A 6,000-nucleotide genomic window follows, 5' to 3' on the forward strand; every position below is an offset into this window, starting at 1 on the left:
GGATTTTGCTCAAAAAGAAGGTAAATATTCAAAGCCTTTCACCTTTAGAGCCATCTAGCCACCCAATCTAAGAATCCTCATGCTGAAAGCACATTCCTGCCCTTCTTTTTCCAATAGTTACAGGCAATCAAAACTTGAATGAAAACAAAAAGAAACAACAAAATTCTGAATTTGTGACAGAAGAGTTTTAAGTGGAAGTCTCACACATCACACTCAGCAAAATCAGAAGAATTACTGAAATCCCAGAATAGGGTAAGTTAATTTGCATAACAGAATGTACACTAGGACATCTTCCTGATATTTGAGAGTTTATCCCTAAAACATCTTCATCTCTCTTCTTAAGTACTTCATTCTCAGAGGTAAGCCCCAATTCTTTTCTATACAACATTAAAGCTGAGAGGGTTAACTGTAGGTACAAAGTGCCCAGAAGTTACTGTCACAGCTAGGTACATAATTTATAGTGGAGAAATTAAATATGCAGGAAGATCCATCTGGTCAGATTATTTCTGAAGGTTTAATATCAGATCTGATTGAGCAATGGCCACCATACCAGCTTAGAAAGCTGTATAGATGTCCACATCAAGGAGTGTGAAGTCCTAGAACCTGATATCACCTTCTTGAAAGGGGTATGCAACAAATGGTAATAAATAGAAACAAAAAAGGATAAGAGGAGCAAATATGTAAAATTGAGATGTTAGATTAAACAGCCTTCAACACTGAACTGAGACCAACTAATTAAACACATTAATTCAGGCATACATTTTTTTAGGAGAAATTATGGTAATTTCTGATGTTTCCTCATGAAATAGCATGAATTTGCAAGTAGTGGGAAGAGAATCTCTGAATATCCTACCAAAATCAATCACATTGAAAGAAAACAGTTTTCCTTCCTTGTCCTCATTTGCTTCAGGATCTATCAAGTAGGTCCCTCAGAAATCCTAAATCTCAACTCTTGTAGTTCAGTTATCACACGATTTTGAACTGGGACTAACATGTCTTCTGTTTTGTGTTAGATATCCAGTTCAGGCAGCTAAGCAAGAGAATTTGAGGGATAGAGGAAACCCATAATTGGTCCCCTATTTGTAAATACACTACTGCTGTTTCACTGAGGAATCTCTGCTCTTGGAATAGCTCTGGAAGGCAGGAGGTGTTTGGCAAGGTAGGGTTTGATGTGAGGAAGGGTGACAGAATCTAGAATTTGCATATGCTGTTATATATTCCTAGAAATGCTTATAATCAGTTTGTTGTGATGATTGATCTGTTCCACTGCTAAATGTGCTCAGGCCATAAGTCCTTGATCAGCAGGGAATTAGTAAGAGCCCATGCTCAATATTAATACACTCGTTAGCTGACATGAGGGCACTCAGAGCATAAGATGTTTATTTTAGACAGATAGCAGTGAGAGGTTTCCAATAATTCCTGACAAGGAAACTTGACATCATGATATAGATTCTATAATTTAGAAGAAACTGTGATTGGTAAGCTGTGGCATCTTCTCTGTATTCCTTAAAAAAAAGATCCTAGATACTTGGCAGAACTGTGGAGGTTTTTCCAGCGATCAAAAAATGGACATGTTACTAACCTGGCTTTCAAATCATAGATCATAAATCATTTCATAAATCATAAATATTACTTGCATGCTGAAGATCCTGAGAAGCCTCAGCAGCAAACTGTCAGTATTTTGGTGTGGTGTGCTGTGACGTAACAGCTTATCCAAATTAAGACCTCTTTTGTGATAAAGCATTTCTGTCTGAGAACTCGGCATCTTGCTCAAGATGCCACATATACCACCAAATCCCAGCTGATATATGTCTGCCATTTACCAGCTTGCGACAAACTTGTGGTATTGCAGATGCCCCCACAAGAGAGCAGACACATGCTCTGGGTCAGGATTTCTGGTGTTAGTTGCAACAATGTTGGAAGAAAGATAATGTGGCATCAAAAGTAAACAGTGCAGTCATTCAGAGGTTGGCATCCATTCCTGCACGTGGCAGGTATATGTTCTTTGTCCACACCACTATCACCCTTCTGAATTGCTAAGGGGAAAAGGTTGTCTCTGGAGTTGTGCCACACAAAACAGATTCAGTTCTGGTTTTAAAAATGCCTTCTTTTTCTCACCATAGATGCTGTTCCATGGCTGCAGTCAGGTGAGGAATATCAGCACATGGTGAGCCTTTGGGGAGCCCAGAGGATACAAAGAAAGAATGACTGGTGTATCTCTCTGGGACTGGTGGGTATCCATCTTACCATAGACTCAGGCAGGTATAAAAACTAGATATGCATCACTAGATGAATTTTATAGGTAAGTGCAGTCAATATCTATCATGGGCATTCATTTTCCTCTACATGGAAGGAAAATGTCTTCAGAACTCCTGGACAGAATATCTGGAATTACCAATTCCTTGGTAGTATTTGGTCTTCATAGAAAGTTGACCAAGCACATTATTTTCTAAGTTCTCAAAGAGAGCAGTGCTGCAGGTCTGGTGGCACCCAGCCCCTGACTAGCTGGGCCTGTGAACATACCAGAGGTGGCACTGGGTCAGACCAAGGCCAGCAGCACGGTGCTCTGCCTGGAGGGATGGCCAATACGTAGGTGCTCCTGGGAGAGTGTAGCAGCAGATCAAACACAAAATGGTATTTCCTTCAGTAGTTCCCTGTTCTTGATGTTTTGTGCCTCAGGGCTTCCCTGCATAAGAGTTATCTTCTTTTAATTTAATGTATTTGCCAATCAGGTTTTGCACCCATACAATTTTTAAGCCTTCACTTATGCTGTGATTAAGCTGAGGAGCTGCTTATTATAAGTTGCATAATGTGGTATCTCTATTTTAAACCTGTTGCCTCCTGTTCTTTTTTGATATCTTCTGATCACTATATCATAAAAGAAATCAGGTAATATTCCCTGTCCACCTGTCCTCTGCTTTGTTACTCATCTCTTGGAGAGAAGGTGGCCTTCATGGGATGGATGCGAGCTTTATTATATCTCAGCCTCATTCCGGCCTTCCTGTGCTGCTTGAAACATTTTGCACCAGGCTGCCTGTGATGAGAGGAACCTCTTATCTATCTGCACTTTTTCCTCACAGCTACTTCTTAATTTTACATGCTGTGAGCAGATAATCTTCCTAACAAGATGGAGCCAGAACAAGCATCCTAGGAAAAGAGAAAAGGATAGCAAGGAAGAAGAGAGAAAATTTCAGAATTTATGCCAGAAATGGGTAAATCTTAGCAAAAAATTCCTCTTAGGGCCTTTCTATATGGTAAAGGGAAGATGGAGGAAATGCAGCAGCTCCTTTTTAGTAGAGGAGGCATTTCAAAAACATCAGAGTTTATCAGGTCCTGACACAGACTGACTGCTGCTGTACTAAAGAGGGAGTCTGGAATAGTTATCCAGGGGAAACACCACGAGATCTGTGCCATTCAGAGAAACAGGGGACATCCAGGGATGAAAACAAGGGCAAGAGCATCCACATAGATTCACCTTGAGGTCTGCACTGTGCAAGGACTTACACATTAAAGAAGGATGTGGGTTAAGGCATATCTCTGGATGAATTTGCTGTCTTTATGGAAGTCACCATCACTCAGAGCAGAAAGGAGCCTTTCACTGCAGGACCTGCTGGGTCTACACTAACCCACCTCCATGCCAAAGCAAACATTATTCCTGCAGGCCCCTCTGTGCTACGTGAGGAGTACAGTTTCAAACCTCCCTGCTCCAACCATTTTGGGCACTAAATGTGAAACTACAGATCAGCTGGCTCAGACTGGCTCAGCTCCTTCAAAATCAGAGGAGTTCTACTGCCACCATTTAATTGGGGTTTTGGCCCAATATTCAGCCTTCAGTTCTTTAAGAAGGCAAGTTGTGAATGTTTTTTAACCCATTGCAGATGTTCCTCTCTTTTGCCCTTCTTTTCTCCCCTCTTTCCCTTCCCCTGCTGCAGGCATCTCCCCCTGTCTCCTCAGCTACCAGAGCTCACATAGAGAGCATTGTTAGTTGCAATTTACAGGGGGTGGAAAGCATTAAATCATGGGTTAGGAAAATAAAGTTCTTACCCTGCAGCAATCAGAGGCAAGCAATACTTCACCACCAAAACACGGCATGTGCAATGGTGCATTTTAACTGGATTCCGGGGCATAGAAATATTTGCAGCTCTCGATCCTAAATTATACTCACATCCAATATCTCGGATTTTCATATTACTCAAACATAAAACTGTCACCATGTACATTTGGGACTTAAATTATGTAGAGATGATATTTTATTGCATCGAATTTGTTTGCATCTCTGTGGAAACCTGGCAGCCATCCCACTGCTGAAGTCCAAAGGGGCAGTGACAATTTAGGAAAAAGCTGAGAAACAATCCAAGAAAACAAGCTACATATGCTTCGTTATCTAATTGCTTTTTTTATTTTAATATTGGAGGGAAAAAATTGTGGAAGAAAGCATGATTAAATAAAACCTGACCTTGAGTAATTTGAACGATAGACCAAGCAGCAGATAGTATATTTTCACAGGAATTGACCTTCACCCTGTTTAGGTTCCTGTTTGGGGTAGAGTTAACTCATGTACAGGATTGCATAAGCTACCTGTAAGTGGTAGAACTTCAGTCTAGGGGAAAAAAACCTAGTTGTCACTCCTGTGCAGCTGTGGATCAGGTAAAGAAGGTAAGTGTGATGCCCTGGGATTTTGGTATGCAGGAAAAGGGCTGCAGAAGCTTAGGACTTGACTATGATTTTTCCTCCTATGCACTGTGGAAGTGTGTGCTCCTGCATGTGCAGTCACAATATCTCCTTAGCCTACTTGGTTTGGAAGGAGTGGTGCTGACACCAAGAGATGAAGTGAAAGGTGGTGGGAACAGGCCTTTTCTGACAATTCCAGGTGTCACAGCAGCAACCAAAAGATGTGAGCTCAAACACCTTTCCCTTGGAATAAAGGATGGGTAGAGAATAATGAATTGCAACTCCCAAATGTGACCTCACCTCCATGAGCAGCTATTTTCTTGCACATGGCAGAATCCAATTGGTGAAGATGTGGTCCAGCCATCCAGAGGGCAAGCCTGATGCCAGTGACTGGGAGATGTGTGCTGGCACCACGTGGCTTTCACTGCTATATTCTATCTGGGCTGGCATATCATGCCCCATGTGAAATTTGGTGGGAAATGGCTCTGCATGAAGGGTCTTGTGTTTCGCTTGTTGAGGTGTGTCTGTGAGTGTCTTAAACTCTGGGAGGGGGAAAAATAATTAAATAATGTTTAAAAAAAAAAAAAACACAAAGGAAAATAATCAGGCACCTCATTATGACTGGACTTTGATAAAGTAAAAAGAAAAAAAAGCAAATGAGAAAAATAATGTATTAACAGCTCTCCACAACATTTCCTCCAGAGCAATAGAAAATTTTGTTAGCTGATGTTAATTTTCATGCTTCTGTGGGAGAAGTGAAAAAGGCATGCTGAAAGTGATATTTTTGAGATACCACTAATGAAAATGCAGCATAAAAGTAGCACCTTAATTCTGTGTTCCTGCTGGAGAACACACTTTTTTGGCTCAGGTTTTTCCTGTGTCTGTGCACATAGTTATGACCAAATCTGCACTCCAAATGCTGATGCCAGCATGTCCAGCCTTTATCAAGACCAGTTCACTTCTCAAACTACACTTCATGCAACCAAGTTACTCAAGCAGGTATCCAGTTTCTTCTTCTTGCCCTCACTTTTAGTTTTGAGTGGACCACAGAAAAGGAACTTCCCTGCTGGCATCCTCATGGGTCAAAAATGGAAAGGGTACCAGGCAGAGCAGAGGTTGCAACCTTCCTGGAAATTCTGTATGTGCTGAGCTGGGGCACTCTGACTGGAGCACCCACTAGTCTTCCCTGGGAGAGGCTGTGTGAAATGGAAGTCCATCCCAGGCAACTCTTCTTCTATCCCACATTTGGGACAAGCCATTAAGACAGGGCTCTGCCTGGCAGCAATTGTCCATGTCTTGTGTGGTGCTTATCTCAGTCAGCTCCTATTT

This window comes from Molothrus aeneus, chromosome 1, assembly GCF_037042795.1.
Source record: "Molothrus aeneus isolate 106 chromosome 1, BPBGC_Maene_1.0, whole genome shotgun sequence".
NCBI classification, from domain to species: domain Eukaryota; kingdom Metazoa; phylum Chordata; class Aves; order Passeriformes; family Icteridae; genus Molothrus; species Molothrus aeneus.